The following is an 18317-nucleotide window of genomic DNA, read 5'->3' on the forward strand; positions in this document are numbered from 1 at the left end:
CATGACCCAAGCTGAAGCCAGACACTCAACTCACCAAGCCACCCAGGGACCCCGCTCATGGTAAATTTTTAAGAGATGACAAATGCCACTCACTCTCAGAATCCAGAAAGAAACAACATACTTTATTAGTTGCCTAAAATACTTCTATAGGGGACACCTGCGTGGCTCAGTCGGTTAAGCATCTGCCTATGGCTCAGGTCATGAATCATGAATCTGGGATGAAGCTGTGCGTCAGCTTTCCCGCTCAGTGGGGAGTCAGCTTCTCTCTCTCTCTCTCTCTCTCTCTCTCTGCCTCTCTCCCTATTCGTTCTCTTTCTCTCTGTCTGAAATAAATAAATAAAATCTTAAAAAATAAATAAATTACTTCTATAACGCTATTTTTACTGCACTTTAAAATCTGGATAATCTCTAAGTGACAATAATTTTGTATTATCATTTTGTATGGAGAGAATGGAAGGATAATTCAGTCTTCTAGCCTGGTTAATTAAAAAAAAATTTTGTTATATCTAAAATACTCAACTTTCAGGGTGCCTGGGTGGACCAGTTCGTTAAGCATATAACTCTTGATTTCGGCTCAGGTCATGATCTTAGGGTTGTGAGATTGAGCCCCACACTGGGCTCAGTGTGGAGCCTGCTTGAGATTCACTCTCTCTCCCTCTGTACACATGTGCGCACATGCTCTCTCTCTTTCTCTCTCAAATAAATAAAATCTTAAAAGAATACTCAACTTTCCACACAGATGTATTTAGAGTTACAACACTACCCTATAAATACATGGATTCCAATAAGTTCTATTTTGCCCCATTTCTGTCAAGAAAACAAAAGTATGGCATGTTTATAATTGTATATATGGCATGATTCAGTCTATTCCTAATGGGGAAAACTTTCATTTTGAATAAGTATTAGTGATAACTAAATTTTCTACTTAAAATTTCACATGCATGAAGACTGAAAGAATTTTCCATGGGTTTGCTTCTAATTCTATGTTTGAAACCTCTTTTCTCTTCCACTTTCCATATACTCTCGATGCAATAGGACATGTTCAGATTGTAATGTGACTCCTGGCTTGGCATGTTCATGCCTCATTGCTGAGCAAGCCACCTCACTGGGCTACAGAAGCATTCCCAGATGCTATTCCAACATGGGGAAGCCAGCGAGGACTAAACTATTTACAGAAGAGATTGCGAGCCGCTAAACCCTCACCAAATAGATTCCCAAGTCAATGGCTTCTTTTCAGATCCTAAAAATGCCTGTAATAACTCTTAATGCCACTCTCCGCAAGAAATATGCCTGAGATGTAGTACTGGAAAGAGATGGGCTTGATAAAGGTTTGTTGAGTGACTCAATGAACCAAATGTGAGACACTGACATTCCTGGAATCTCTTGTGGAGTAGAAATTGTCCGTCTTATTCAGGACCTACATATACTATCTTTCACTAACTCCATGCTCATCCAATCTTCGGATAAACAGTGTTTTCCTAGGCACCTTGGTTCAGGGAGAGGCATTGCCTACACAGCAGACCTGAGTGTTCTGGTTCTGGAGAGAGTAAATTTCTCATTACAGACAGATAAATTCTCAATCTGGTGAGAATACCAGTCTTTTGGGAGTTTGATTTGTGTAGTTGGGTCCTGAAAAGCCAACACCTCAGAGGTGCCCGACAAAATTGAGCTTTATAACCCAGAAGGGTGGCACCCCAATATAAGGCCACTTGCAAAGCTTTGTCATAAGCAGCCAAGTTGGTCTTTCCAGGAAAGATGAGTCTTCATCAGGCACACCTCAAATCTGCCACTCTGATGACTGTGATAATGCAAAATAACATTCAGATTGGGTAAGAATTATTAACTGGATATATATTAACTAGATGTATATACAGGTGCCATTTAAAAAGAGGGGATTACCATTTTTCCACTACCTTTCTATACTTAAAAAAATAATGCTGTTCTCATAATTACTTAAAATGATTTTTAGAAACGCATGCCAGTATGTGGGATGAGGAAAGAATTTCTTTGCATCTATGAGACAAGCAGCTCTTAAATACCCCCAGCACCAAGGGAGTAAAGAGCAGAACCCACTTAGCAGTTGTGCTAGAAATGCAGGGACACGTCATTGCTTTAAGACCATGCTTGGATTCATCATTCCCTCAAGTTCCAGATTCTTGCGGCAAGGGGGGGTGGAGGGAGGAGAAGGACTGGGATGGCATTCGCCATTTAATAACTGACTCCATTCTCATGGAAATTATGGGGTTGGAAGCAGAGATCATTTCATCCAGTTCCTCCATTGTACGGATGGGAAACCAAGGACCAAGGGTAGGTTATTTGTGCAAAGTCTCACAGCTAGTGATAGATGTAAGGACTCTGGAATGGGCTTAGGATATTATTTTTAGGCCTAAGAAATTCAGAATTGAGTGTCACAGAGGCTGTAAAGGAAGGTATGTCGTGAGCCAGCCGCTGTCCCAGTTGTTTGCAGAAGGAGAGTCAGATCCCCACAGCCGCAGCCAAATTAACAGCTGTTAACAGTTGGAGGCAACTGTCAACTCTTAGAATTTTGAGCTTGCAAAAATCTTGCAATTAATGATACTAGGGAACGGTTGCTCCTCCTGGTCCTATCCATCATTCATCAGGAGGTGACTAGGACCACCAGCTGTCACATGCCAACTTCTTCCTAGCTAGAGCTAGAAACTAGATTTGGAAAGGGGATAAAACCAGTCTCAGCCAACTGCAAGTTGATATTTGAAAGAAAGTCCATAGCGGAGGTTGACTTGGAGAAGAAATAGGAAACAAAAAGAGGACAGCATAGCAAAACAAGATAAAAAGTCTCAAATATATATCTCTAGGGAAAAGATATGACAGGAAAAAAAAAAGATAATAGAATAGCTCTGGAAGGATAAATAAAAAACTGATAATTGCCTCCTGGGAAGAGAACCAACATTCAGGGCTTTTTAGGCATAGGAGAGAATTTGCACCGTACAATCTTTTGCACGATTAGCCTTTGGAATCGTGTGAATTTTTAATTTATCATTTTTTAAAATTTGATTTTTGAAAATAAAGTAATAAGGGAACCTACCTCAAGATGATAGCAGTTTTAAAACAATCTCTGGGAAAGGAGGATCTGGTCAACGGAATACAGTCTGGCGCTCCCCAGGACCTGTAGTGGAACTCCAGATGGTGTGGCCTGGGATGTGCTGCCTCAAGCTTGGTTAGGAGCAGCTGCCTCTGACCGCAGCAACACTTTTTAACATGAGCCCAACACACATTCCTCCTTCAGTCTAATATTTCTTGCTGTAACTCCTAAATATCTCCCAGAAACTAAATATTTCCTTTTTTGGAGAAGGATGAAGTATAGGCCAAATCCTATTTGAACAGCTATTATCAGGCTGTCTAGTTCAATATAACAAAGTTTCTGTTCTAGTCTAAAGTCCACACAAGCTTGGTTTTGCTCATATTTGTTGGTATATAGAGGCAACAGTAAAGATTTTATACACGTACATATGTATGCATGCTATTTTTCTTTTAAAATACATGTACATAGATATGAACATATATATACTTTTTTGAAAAAAGATTTTATTTGTTTATTTGAAAGAGAGAGACAGAGATAGTGGGAGAGAGTACAAGGAGGAGAGGAGAGGGAGAAGCAGGCTCTCTGCTGAGCCAGGAGCCAGACACAGAGCTTCATCCCAGGACCCTGGGATCATGACCTGAGCTGAAGGCAGATGCTTAACTGACTGAGTCACCCAGGTGCCTCCACTTTAAAAAAAAAAAAGCTTTCAGAGACACGGCATTATAAGGAGTCAGATCTGTAGAGGATGGTATCAAACAGGATATAAAATAATCAATGCAGCAGGCAAGATGTAGCCTTAGAAATGGGAGTGCACACTGCTACTCAACATAGTACTGGAAGTCCTAGACTCAGCAATCAGACAACAAAAAGACATAAAAGGCATTCAAATTGGCAAAGAAGAAGTCAAACTCTCCCTCTTCGCTGATGACATGATACTCTACATAGAAAACCCAAAAGACTCCACCCCAAGATTGCTAGGACTCAGACAGCAATTCGGCAGTGTGGCAGGATACAAAATCAATGCCCAGAAGTCAGTGGCATTTCTATACACTAACAACGAGACTGAAGAAAGAGAAATTCAGGAGTCAATCCCATTTACAATTGCACCCAAAAGCATAAGATACCTAAGAATAAACCTAACCAAAGAGGTAAAGGATCTATACCCAAAAAACTATAGAACACCTCTTTTTTTTTTTAAAGGAGGTCCCAGGCCTCATTCCTTTTTTTTAAATTTTTTTAATTTTTATTTATTTATGATAGTCACAGAGAGAGAGAGGCAGAGACATAGGCAGAGGGAGAAGCAGGCTCCATGCACCGGGAGCCCGATGTGGGACTCGATCCCAGGTCTCCAGGATCGCGCCCTGGGCCAAAGGCAGGCACTAAACTGCTGCGCCATCCAGGGATCCCTATAGAACACTTCTGAAAGAAATTGAGGAAGACACAAAGAGATGGAAAAATATTCCATGTTCATGGATTGGCAGAATTAATATTGTGAAAATGTCAATGTTACCCATGGCAATTTACACGCTTAATGCAATCCCTATCAAAATACCATGGACTTTCTTCAGAGAGTTACAACAAATTATTTTAAGATTTGTGTGGAATCAGAAAAGACCCCGAATAGCCAAGGGAATTTTAAAAAAGAAAACCATATCTGGGGACATCACAATGCCAGATTTCAGGTTGTACTACAAAGCTGTGGTCATCAAGACAGTGTGGTACTGGCACCAAAACAGACACATAGATCAATGGAACAGAATAGAGAACCCAGAAGTGAACCCTCAACTTTATGGTCAACTAATATTCGACAAAGCAGGAAAGACTATCCGTTGGAAGAAAGACAGTCTCTTCAATAAATGGTGCTGGGAAAATTGGACATCCACATGCAGAACAATGAAACTAGACCACTCTCTTGCACCATACACAAAGATAAACTCAAAATGGATGAAAGACCTAAATGTGAGACAAGATTCCATCAAAATCCTAGAGGAGAACACAGGCAACACCCTTTTTGAACTCGGTTTGAACTTGGCCACAATAACTTCTTGCAAGATAAATCCACGAAGGCAAAAGAAACAAAAGCAAAAATGAACTATTGGGACTTCATCAAGATAAGAAGCTTTTGCACAACAAAAGTTGTGAAGAGTCAACAAAACTAAAAGACAACCTACAGAATGGGAGAAGATATTTGCAAATGACATATCAGATAAAGGGCTAGTTTCCAAGATCTATAAAGAACTTCTTAAACTCAACACCAAAGAAACAAACAATCCCAATCATGAAATGGGCAAAAGACATGAATAAAATCTCACAGAGGAAGACATAGACATGGCCAACACGCACATGAGAAAATGCTCTGCATCACTTGCCATCAGGGAAATACAAATCAAAACCACAATGAGATACCACCTCACACCAGTGAGAATGGGGCAAATTAACAAGGCAGGAAACCACAAATGTTGGAGAGGATGCGGAGAAAAGGGAACCCTCTTGCACTGTTGGTGGGAATGTGAACTGGTGCAGCCACTCTGGAAAACTGGGTGGAGGTTCCTCAAAGAGTTAAAAATAGACCTGCCCTACGACCCAGCAATTGCACTGCTGGGGATTTACCCCAAAGATACAGATGCAATGAAATGCTGGGACACCTGCACCCCGATGTTTATAGCAGCAATGGCCACAATAGCCAAACTGGAAGGAGCCTCGGTGTCCATCGAAAGATGAATGGGTAAAGAAGATGTGGTTTATGTATACAATGGAATATTACTCAGCCATTAGAAACGACAAATACCCACCATTTGCTTCGATGTGGATGGAACTGGAGGGTATTATGCTGAGCGAAGTAAGTCAATCGGAGAAGGACAAACATTATATGGTCTCATTCATTTGGGGAATATAAATAATAGTGAAAGGGAATAAAGAGGAAAGGAGGAAAAAATGAGTGGGAAATATCAGAAAGGGAGACAGAACATGGAAGACTCCTAACTCTTGGAAATGAACTAGGGGTGGTAGAAGGGGAGGTGGGCGGGGGGGGGTGGTGGTGCGGGTGACTGGGTGGCGGGCACTGAGGTGGGCACTTGACGGGATGAGTACTGGGTGTTATTCTGTGTGTTGGAAAATTAAACACCAATAAAAAATAAATTTATTATTGAAAAAAGAAAAAGAAATGGGAGTGCAGCATAGACCCAGTATTCAAGAGGCAGTGTATCATAAGAATTTAAAGCATGGGGATCCCTGGGTGGCGCAGCGGTTTGGCGCCTGCCTTTGGTCCTGGGCACGATCCTGGAGATCCAGGATCGAGTCCCACATCGGGTTCCCGGTGCATGGAGCCTGCTTCTCCCTCTGCCTGTGTCTCTGCCTCTCTCTCTCTCTCTCTCTCTCTCTGTGACTATCATAAATAAATAAAATTAAAAAAAAAATAAAGCATGGACTCTGTAGCCAGGCAACCTACAAATCCAGTTTTACCACCTAATTAATGATGCAACTTTTAGCAAGTTATTCACCCCCTTTGTGGTTCAGTGTTACCATTCACAAAACGGAGCTAATAATAATAAAAATCTCAAAGATTTGTTACAAAGATTAAATTAGTTAATAGATAAAATGTCTAGAATAGTGACTGGCCACAGGGTAAGCACCATCACATGTTAGTATTAGCTGTTGTCATTCTGCACAGAAAAATTTGGCAATGTGAACCCATGCCACAATCCTTCTGGCCCCTAGAAAAGGTATAATCACCCATAGGATGATGTTGACCAAGGAGGCAAAGATATCCTTGATCAGGGTCTCATCATGGCCTTTGTGAAATAGTCATCAAGATAATCTACTTCTCTTAAGTCCATGTTCACACAGCAGTTGTCTTGATTACTAATCCAGCTTTCCAGTTATCTGTCCATAGGGACGGGGGTGTGGTATTCTGAATGAGATGCAAGTCACTTGTATCTTGCCAAAAAGGTTAGTTTCCATTTAAAAATGAATGCATTGTCATTCTGGTTTACAAGTCCATCTCATGGGAGTATTTCCCTGAGGGTGCATTTCTGGGGTACATTCTGAAGATCTAGTTTGTGGACTCTCCCAGCTGTGATCCAGAATCTTGGCCTTTGTGAAACTACCAAGGAAATGTCACCTCAGAGGCCTCCTGAGTTGGATGCCTTCTTCCCCGGTGAGATCCCTCTGATGCTGCTGCATCATTGTAGGTAGCAATCATTCAAAATGTTTGCAAAATACTGTGGTCATGCTGCTTGGCAAAATGCTATTTTTTATATCATATTTATGTATAGTATTTGTATTTGAAAATCTACAGTTTGGTAAATATATGTGGCAAAATTGCACCAAGAAATGAGGTAATGATTCTGTTTTGACACCAAAAGCAGAAGCAGAAGGGATTGAGACTTTCTGTAGGGAAGGAATGAGTAGGAAGTATATTCTTTTTGCTGTTGTTGTTTTTGACTTTTTATTTATATTCCACATATAAGTAATATCAAGCAGTACTTGTTTTTCTCTGGCTTATTTCACTTAGCATAATGCCCTGAATTTCATCCATGTTGTTGCACATAACAGGATTTCCTTCTTAGCATATTCTGAAATATATTTCTCTCTTTTCACCTGCAGGGTCTTGGGTGTTTTGGTTTTGTGTTCCATTTTTGGTAAATGGTTTGGGAAAATAGTCATTGGAATTGGAATGCTCAAAAGCCTAATCAGCCTGGAGTTTGGACATAATAATCCAGGCTCCTAGGAGGCCCTCTGTGTCCTGTACTGGTCAGTGTCCATCCAGAACAGTGGGTTTTTTCCTAGGAACCTGGTAAGAGCATTCATTGGAAAACTGTCATTTGTCCCAAGGAAGGAAACCAGAGGAAAGAGCTATCTCACATGTATCAATCAGGAGATTTTAGCTGCAAATTATTGCTCATCTTTGCAAACAGGACTTCTGTTTTAGGTGGGGAATGGATTAACTAACTATAAGTAATAAATGCTCCATGTTTGAGGTAGGGTGATGTAAAGGAGTTTTGGGGAGGTACTTATAAAAGAGCGATAAGAATTTAAGGCATCCAAAAGGAAATGTTTGTTTGACGGAACAAAAGAACTGTGAAGGCCTCTTTCCTTAAAACCAGAGCAATGAGAGATACCTAACTCTGGGAAACTAACTCCACTAACAAGAGGTAGTGGAAAGGGAGGTGGAGGAGGGATTGGGGTGACTGGATGACAGGCACTGAGGGGGGCACTTGATGGAATGAGCACTGGGTGTTATGCTATATGTTGGCAAATTGAACTCCAATTTAAAAAAAAAACAGAGCAATGATGGCAGATGGGATGAGTAATGAGGTAAGGAGGAAAAGTAGAATTTGGATGAGTGGAGGTGAAGGTCAGTCCAGTCCAAGAGCACTTTGACCCAGACCACAGATGTGGAAGTGAGCAGCACATACAGGGGAGGCAACTGCATTCACAGGGATGATCAACGTCCCTCTATTCTCTCAAGGGGCTTGTTTGACTATTAGTTGGGTCTTCCACCTACACATGAATAATTAAATGTATCCCTTATCTGTTCTGTTCTATAGTAGAAAGAACAGAAAAAACACTGTTAACCTTCTTAAATTATTTCATAGTTGTAACTATTCCTCAAATATTAATGCAATAGTATATTCAACTAATATTTTTAGTGTGATCAGAATCATTAGCAAACAAATAAAATATACGAAATTTACTCTTTCATAGAATACAAGAGTAGTCAAAAAGAGTAGTCAATATAAGGCCTAGTAATATATTGATCTTAAAAATAATAATATAGGGATCCCTGGGTGGCGCAGCGGTTTGGCGCCTGCCTTTGGCCCAGGGCGCGATCCTGGAGACCCGGGATCGAATCCCACGTCGGGCTCCCGGTGCATGGAGCCTGCTTCTCCCTCTGCCTATGTCTCTGCCTCTCTCTCTCTCTCTCTCTATGTGACTATCATAAATAAATTTAAAAAAATTAAAAAAAAATAATAATATATACCATTTTTTGAGTGCACATTCTATTCCACATACTGCTTAGCACTCATGCACATCTTGATTATAAAAATTCTGGAACAATCCTATGAAGTTGTCTGTATTATTGCGATTTCACAAATGAAAAATGGGGTCTTGAAAGGTTAAGTAACTTGCTCAAAATCACATAGCTAATTAGTAGAACCAGAACTGGGACTTTAGTTAGTTCTTTTTCTTTTATTTTTTAAGATTTATTTATTTATTTGTTTATTTGAGAGAGAGTGCAAGTGGGGTGACAGAAAGGGACAAACAGTCTGTGAGCTGAGCATGGAGCCTGATGTGGGCCTCGATCGCACGACCTTGAGATCACGATCTGAGTTGAAACCAAGGGTGGGACACTCAACCGACTGAGCCACTCAGGCACCCTGGGACCTGGTTCTACCTGACTAAATCCATCCCCTTTCCACACAGCCCCAGGTTTATGTATATAGACATGTTTACATGTGTGTGTAGAGAGCATGTTCATGACACTATGTGGTAAATATGTACAGACCAAATGTTGAAATAAACATTTTCATTTTCTTTATTTGTGGCTCATAGAAACAAATCTATTCACAGGAAAAGATCTTTGCAAAGAAGTAAACATGCCTATCAGATTTTCAGAGGAAACTTTAAGGTTTTTGGTGCTTAGGTATGTGGCCAGCAAAACAGCCCTATTTTTTTCCCCTTTTGTTGTGGATTTGTTTTTGAATGAGTTGTATAGCCATGACACATTTGATTGTTATTTCTTAGGCTTGTTTTGAAATGTGTATTGAAGCCTTGTGAACTTTGCAGTTCTTATGGTCAACACATTTTTTTTTCAATGGCTGCTAAATGATGTGTTTTTTCCAAAACTCATATGGGAGGATGACCTCTTTTAACCTGCAGGTCTTAATTTTCAAAAATTTCCTTTATTTTTTACACTAAGCTCGATATTCATTTTCTTAGTTTCCCTTCCAACTTAGCAAATCTTCATGTGCTCAGCCTCTGCTAAGGCATGTGAGGGATTCAGCAAGAGGACACAGTGTGTTGGGTACTTTTTTTTTTAAGATTTTATTTATTTATTCATGAGAGACACTGAGAGAGGCAGAGACATAAACAGAGGGGGAGCAGGCTCCCTGTGGGGAGCCAGCCAGATGCAGTACTAGATCCCAGGACCCTGGGATCACAACCTGAGCCAGAGGCAGACACTCAGCCAGTGAACCACCCAGATGCCCCTCACTGGGCACTTTTTTCAATGATCATTTCTTCAGAGGGGCCAGCCTTCATCATCCTAAAGCCACTCTCATTATCCTCTTAGGGCATCATGTTCACTTCTTCTCACAATTTAGGATTGTCGTATTTCTCTACCTGTTGGTTGACAGTTGTGCCCATGGGATATAAGTTGGGAGAGAGTGGAGACCTGTCTGTCTTCCTCACTCCTGCATCCACAGCAACTTAGCATGCTGCCTGGCAAGGGGAGCCTCTGAATAAACATTTGGTGATTGACTGAACTAATAGATGGCTATCTCCAAGTCCTGGCAGCGCCTACCACGTGATAGGTGCTCCATGAATCTTTTTTCATAATGAATGATATGTGATCTGAAGCAGATTAAGGAAGAAAAGCAGGGTTTGATCTGATCTCCTAGGGGAGCATTCAAGGTTTCCTCTGTCCAGAACAGACATTTTGGGGGGGATGCTCCTTCTGACTATGTGGGGCTACTAATCATGAAGTGTTTCAAAGGAAAGGCACATGGCCCACACTGAGTCCGTCACTCTTGCTCATTTCTCTGAGCACACTGATTGTCCCTGGATAGGCAAAAAATTCCAGCCAGGCCAATCAATGTCTTTTTACCAATATTTTTTAAACTTGAGGTGGAGAAAGATATTCCTTTTTCTATTAGTCAGAAAGGTGCGAGGATTTGCACCCCAGGCAGCTATGTCTTTTCCTACAGTGGAAACTGATCTAAGAAATGATGCCAACAGGCAGAGATTCAGAGGCAGGAGAGCCCTGATGGCCAGGGTCCAGCTGACACATCCTTTCCAAGGCTTAACTGTTCAGCTTCAGATCTGTGAGCTGATCCTGTGTTCTTTCAGAAATAACCCCCACTAAATAACAACATGCTTGAGCAGCTAGGTTGAGTCCGGGAATCCCAACATATTCGGGGCGGGGGAGGGCTTCTGGACAAAAAGAGCAGAGGTTAGCTAAAATATGATTTTTTTAGAGAAGTTCATAACTAAACACTTTTATGATAAGTATTTATGGTCTTCAGCCAATGCCTGCTACTAATCTCTCTAGTATGATCCTCAATTATACAGTTAGCTTTAGCCATTAAAATAGAAAATGAAATGTGATAACATGAGGAAATAAAATACTTCAGATATAAAGTTAAACGGAGAAGGATGAAGATATTCATAGATATGAATAAATATATAGTAAGAGTACAACTAAAAAGCAAAATGATGTTGTGAAATCACACAAACTTTAGAATCACACTTTGATTTGAAGTCAGATTCAGTTTACTAGAAGCCAACCGTTGGGCACATTGCTTCACACTTTGAGACTTTGGTTTTCTCATCGGTAAACCAGGGATAATATCTCTCAGAGTTGTTGATAGATCAACTGAAAAAAAAATATGTAAAATTCTTATCATAGTGATTGGCATTTAATCAATGTTACTCTTTTTGTGTGTGTGTTAGAAATAATGAAACATCATATTAAAACTTTTTTTAAAAGATTTATTTATTTGTTTGTTTATTTATTTATTTATTTATTTATTCATTCATGAGAGACAGAGAGAGAGAGGCAGAGACACAGGCAGAGGGAGAAGCAGGCTCCATGCAGGGAGCCTGATGCAGGATTTGATTCCCGGTCTCCAGGATCAAACCCTGAGCCGAAGGCAGGCGCTAAAGCGCTGAGCCACCCAGGGATCCCCCACATTAAAATTTTTAAAACAGGAGAAGAAACACATCTAAGTGTTACTTGTGCTTGGATTCACTGATTTATTCAACAAATATTTATTGAATGCTGACAATGATCAGGGACTAGAAATATAACATTGAGCAACATGGAACCTTGTGTTCATGGAATTCAGATTCCTCTGGAGGAATATAGACAATACATAAATAAATTCATTAAATGGTAGATCACATGTCCTGAAATGCTATATACTAAGTGCCCCATGTTTGTGTGTGAAGATGAAGGTACAACAATTTGCAGCAATTTAAAACACGATGTCTTGAAAAGCCTCACTGAGAATGTGATATTTGGGCAAAGACATAAGGGTGAAGAGGGACAGTAGGACTATGGTTGATTTTCCTTTTTTTCCCTCATAATCTGTTTTTCTGATTTTTAAACTGAGTATCAACTCAGTTTGATCTCAGTTGATAAAAATCAACTGAAATTGATTTTTAAATTAAAACAATTAAATGGAAACTAAAATTGGAATCTTGCTAAAAACATTTATTTTATAAAAATTTATTATTATAGCTAATGTATCTATGGTATTTAAATTTAGAAAGTGTGCTTCCTTATCCCTTATTTTCAAAATACCATAGCACTGCTAGAAGGCAAGTAATATTTTTATCCGTTTTACAAATTGAAAATGAACTTCCAAAGATCATACAGCTAATACGTGTTACAATGAATTCTTGAAATTCAGATTTTCATGCTTCAATCCCACATGCTGTGATAAATTTATATTTCTTATATCCATCTTCTCCTAAAATTTACCTATTCATCTATACCTTGCACTGGTCAATAACTTCTTTTTCTTCTTTTTTTTTTTTTGTCAGTAACTTCTAATGACAGTTATTTATTGTGGTCACAGGGTTAGGAAATGCAGTAATATAATAGTCCCTACATATAAGGGAGTATATGCACATTTTTGAGTTGTATTATTGAATAAGCCATAAGCAGTGACCTATGTGTGGTATTTAGTATGATAACAAAAGCTTTTTAACTTTTACTTAATTATTTTTGTTGTTGTTAAATATTTTATTTATTTGTTTGTTTTAGAGAGAGGGGGAGTGTGAGTGGGGGGAGGGGCGGGGAGAAGGAGAGAGACTCTTGAGCAGACTCTGCTGAGTGTGAAGGAAGGCTCAGTCATGACCATGGGATCAGGAGCTGGGTGGAAGCTAAGAGTCAGAGGTTTAACCAACTGAGCCACCCAGTATGATGCTTTTAAAAATGTTACCCTTTCCCACAAAAAATAAACAAACAAATAAATAAATAAAATTAATTCATTCAATTCATTCATAGAACATTATTCTAAATGTTCTTCGCTAAATTGTTTTGCCTGGAGTGAAACTGTCAATGACATACTGTTAACCTTGATCGAGTAGAATAATTTACATAACCCCATTGTGCTCCTTGACACTTTATACCAAGAATGAAAGTTGGAAAAGTTGCTTTGAGCTTGTTAGGAATGAGGGAGTGAGTTGAATATTCCATTCTTCTAGGAGCCTGATTCCATCCGTAGGTCTCATCTTGACTTCCTTTTGCAAACTTTCTGCCCACTTCCAAAACAGTTTTAGCTCAAACCCAGTATTTGTATTGTAACTCAGAAACAAAACATACAATTAAACTAAACACAGTAGTGACATTCTAACTAGAATTTATAGTTGCAATAAAGTATAGTTATTAAAAATATTGGCTTAGAGTTTGATATAATTAACTGTATAGCCTTTCAACAAAAGCAAGCCTTTTCTATTTGTTAGAATACCAAAAAAAAAAAAAAAAAAAATGTGCCTGAGTCTTAGAAGCAGTAGTATTGCAATAAGGTAAGAATGGCTTCTTGTACCTATAATTCAAAAAAGAACAGAAAAGAAAAAAAGAGAGTGGAGAGAGAAAATTGCTTAGCTGAAAACCAAATCGTTTGCCTCACGAAGAGTTCAGAGGTTTTCTAATCTATGTAGATCTACATAGATATGATTCTAATTCAAGTGATTAAATCTTGATAAAAGAGATAAAATGTGTAAAACCATTTAAAATAGTATACAGTAGGTGTCCAATATTTGTTAGTGGTATCTACATTTGCCTGAGGGACAGATTTGTGAATGATGGCAGACATCACTTCTGCCTTTTCCAAACCCCATTCATTTATAATTTCCTCACTTTTCATGCACTCACTGACTTAGGTTTTAAATTGGATGGAATAGTTTTTAAATTGAGCACCCAATATATTTCTAGCATTATATTTTTGAAGCCTTGTATTAACTATAACAACCCTATAAAGTCTCTCTCTCTCTTTTTTTTTTTTTTTTCAAATGTCAGAGTAGAGTCAAGTTTGGGGTAGAGGCTTTTCCAAGTCAGGATCTGTTGGTAAAGGGCATCATGTATTGAAATTTGCGTCATAGTCACAACTTGTACAAAAAAGTTCAAATATTTAAAAAGCAAACTAGATAGTTTGAAGGGCAAAGAAAAATAGCTTTGATTCATAATTGATTTTACCAGGAGCCGTTTGCATGTTCTGCTTTGCAGAGCCTTTACATTTATCTGCAGAGCATGAAGCATTCCGTGAACACTAGCGCAAGCAATTCCCCAGCGCAGATGATTAATGTAGCTCTATCTTCCCCTGTTCATTCTATCTCACAGAACGTCCCTGAGCTATAATTCTTGATCCTATGCTTTTTAGATTTCATCGTTGGCCAGAATGGACTCTTCCTCATGGTGGGAGGAGGATCTGAGAACAGAAGAGAATGCAATGCTATCTGAGGGGGCATTATCTTAGCTTTCCTCTCGCCACAGCTCCACTGAGGATGGGTGACCAAGAATATGGGCAGAAAAATGCAAGTTAATGTTTTTCTCCTGCCTTATCGTGTGAGAATTATAGAAGGCAATCGCTGGTGAGAACGAGAGTGAGGGTGCCTGGAGGAGGACGCAGGGCAGGAAAGTTTATAAACTAAAAGAAGCTGCTATCCTTTATCTTTCCCGGCCCCTCAGAAGACCTAAACACTTACAATTTGAGTCAAGGGGCTTTGAAATGGACTGACTCTGTTGGTTTTGGGGATGAGGATCTGGTCTGGGCTGATTCCTTAGCAGAGCAGATCTACTGAAATTATTTCAAATACAGCAGCAATCCAGTATTACCCATGTCAGATGACTTAAAACAATTTTTTTTGAGTAGCAAAATACATATAACATGACACTGTGTTAGTCATTTTTAGGGGTACACGTCAGTGGCATTAATTACATTAATTATATTTACAAGCAGATTCATTCATTCATTCAACAAATCTTAATTGCACACTATAGGGCAGCCAGTACCATCAGTGAACAACAACAACAAAAAGATCCTGGCTTTACAGAGATTTCTTGATTCTAGCATAGAGAGGCAGAAAACATAATAAATAAAGAGACTCTGTGGCATGTTTAGACCGTGATAAAGGTTGTGGTTAGATTGGAGGTCACGGTGCTCCCAGCATCCAAAGGCTACTGTGTCCTTCAAATAACTCGGAGACCTTTGCTCTCCCACCTCTTCCCCCATAGCTCTGCCTCCCGTGATTGCTAGTGATTTTGGAGAGTTCACTGGTTGCCTGATTGGGTAGTTAATACAGCGGTTGTGTTCATTGGAACTGATCATTTACGAAATCTATAACAAACTCTGATGGCAGTCAGGGCTGTCGATAAAGAAGGGTAAAGGTCTCTGCTACACAGAAATACTGCGCTTTCCCCCAACAAAACAGTCTTCACTTTGAGGACCCGTGCCAAAGTGCAGGATTCAAACGGAAATACAGGCTTTCTTCACCCGTAATGTGGTGATTTTTTAAAAAGGATAATAAAATAAAAATATTTGCATTTTGAAAATCCTTCCTCCTCAAAAACCTAAAGTGGCCAAAGAGGGAGGGAGGAGAAAAAAGTGGCTATTGTGCTCTGCGATGACAGTGGAAAGGAGATCCCGAAATGTTTGCTTTTGTCAAGTGCAAAGATGCTATCTGGTCTTTCCTATAAAATGTTTAGCTTCTGCTTGGGCTCTTTCAGGTTTCAAGGAGCACTTCTTTTTTTTTTTTATTTTTTAGGATTTTATTTATTTATTTATAAGAGAGACAGAGAGAGGCAGAGACGTAGGCAGACGGAGAAGCAGGCTCCCTGAGGGGGAGCCCGATGCAGGACTCCATCCCAGGACCCTGGGATCATGACCTGATCCAAAGGCAGCCACTCAACCACTGAGCCCCCCAGGCACCCCTCAAGGAGCACTTCTATACTGTAATATTTTCAGTGTAAATGGGAAGGAAAGTAGTAGGTACATGATTGTGAAACTGGACCACCCTTTGACCATGACCAAAATTAATAAACCAGTGCAGGGCAAACGTGTCTCCAGCCACCATACTCCCAACAGCACACAACAGCCCAAACATAGTGTTTCAGCCAAAAACATGTAACCTGGGAAAACCTCAAGTAAAATCAAATTGAGAGACATTCTATGAAATAATTGGGACTGGTTTCTTTAAAACTGGCAATGTTATGAAAGATGAAGGAAGGCCGAGGAACTGTTGCAGATCAAAGGAGACTAAAGACTAGAATGACAGATCCCTGCTTGTCTGGGACTGAGTGGTTTTCTGGGACTTTGATTGCTAAAACCAGAAAGTCAGGTGAGAAAAAATGAACCAGTCACCCTCATAAGGAGATATGATAATTAAATGCAAAATGTGAAATGCATGATCCTGGACTATAAGGGGAAATGATATAAAAGACATTATTGAGACAATTCGCAGAATTTGAACATGGGCTTTAAAAAAATCGTAGTAAAATAAAGATAACATAAAATTTGCCATTTTAACCATTTGTTAGGTGTACAGTGTAGTGGCTGAGGTACTTTCATAATGTACAACCATCATCACCATCCATTTCCAGAACATTTTCATCTTTTCAAACGGAATTTCTGTGTCCACTAAACAAGAGCTCCCCATTTCCCCCTCCCCCTCAGCCTCTGGTAACCCCATTCTACTTTTTGCCTCTGAGCTTTTTGGCTACTTAACCTACCTCATATACATGGAGTCACAGAGTATTTGTTATTTTATGAATGGCTTGTTTTATCGAACATGTCCTTATTTTACCTAGCATGTCCTCAAGGTTCAGATTTATGTTATAGCATAAATCTGAATTTCATTCCTAAGGCTGAATAATGTTCCATTGTATGCATACACCACAGTTTGTGTGTCCATTCGTCTACTGATGGACATTTGCATGGTTTATACCTTTTGGCTGTTGTGAATATGCTGCTATGAACATTGGTATAGACATATGCATGGACTTTAGATGGAATTAGAGTATTACATCAACGTAAAATTTCCTGAATTTGATACTGTAATGTGGTTATGTAGGAAAATATCTTTGTCCCAAGGCAAGTATTTACACTGAAGTATTAAGAAGCAAAGGGTTATGATATATGTATGCATCCTATTCTCAGTTGTTTCCAAAAAACTAGAGACAAAGGAGATGTGGCAACATTTTCCAAATGAGTGGATCTGGCTAAAGAGTATGTGGGTACTCTATTTTATTTTTGCAACTTTTCCACAAGGTCAGAGTTTTAAAAACACATGGGAAAGTAAGTAAGAGAGAGATTTCATTTCTGACAACCAGACTTTGCGTAGAAAGAGGAATCTATGAAGAGCCAGCCCTCAGAGAAACTGAATTGTAACAAGGGGAGTGGAAGTTAAGGCAGGATTCATCAAGGCTTCCTTGAGTACCTTGTCCCTATGGGCACAAGCTGGCCCCATGCCCTTTGCTAGTGCTCTGCTTTTAGGGTTTCTCAACTACTCTCTGTTTCTTCAACTGCTTCTGTACCTACCAACTAATTTCTGCATCCTGTCCTCTCTTCCTGTTATCTTCAGCTTGCTCATAGCTTCTGTTTCCTCATGGCTTCTACTTCCCCTTCATTGGGCATATTTAGCTGCTGCTGTATCTTCCTCTGGTCCAGGCAGCTGCGGTTGGGGTCATGTGGTACAGAGCATGGCAATCTTTGCATAGAAAGAGCTATGGTCATGATATGAAAGCTCTTTGCTTGGGCAGTCCAGTCCTGATTTAAGGATTATGCCCCGGAGACTTGGTCGGTGAAGCATCTGACTCTCCGTTTTGGTTCAGATCATGATTTTAGAGTCAGAGATCAAGCTCCGTGGTGGGCTCCATGCTGGGTGTGGAGCCTGTTTAAGATTCTCTCTCTCCCTCTCCCTGTGCACCACCTACCCACTGCTCGCGCATGTGCTCACAGTCTCTAGCTCTCTCTGGGGCAGGGGGAAAGTTGGAAGGGAAACTATATCTAGGAAACTTGGTATGGTTTAG

The 18317-nt window shown here is 39.8% G+C and overlaps 1 long non-coding RNA gene across 1 annotated transcript in view; it reads left to right on the forward strand.

The window, feature by feature from the left end:
* The first annotated feature begins 2155 nt into the window (after positions 1-2155).
* The window catches only part of LOC118355214 (uncharacterized), a 50399-nt gene continuing 34237 nt past the window's right edge, over positions 2156-18317 (forward strand). The window contains exon 1 of the long non-coding RNA XR_004817239.2: positions 2156-2307. This is a non-coding gene — a long non-coding RNA (uncharacterized LOC118355214). The remainder of the gene's footprint in view (positions 2308-18317) is intronic.

The sequence above is a fragment of the Canis lupus genome, chromosome 7, assembly GCF_003254725.2.
Source record: "Canis lupus dingo isolate Sandy chromosome 7, ASM325472v2, whole genome shotgun sequence".
Classification (NCBI taxonomy): Eukaryota; Metazoa; Chordata; class Mammalia; order Carnivora; family Canidae; genus Canis; species Canis lupus.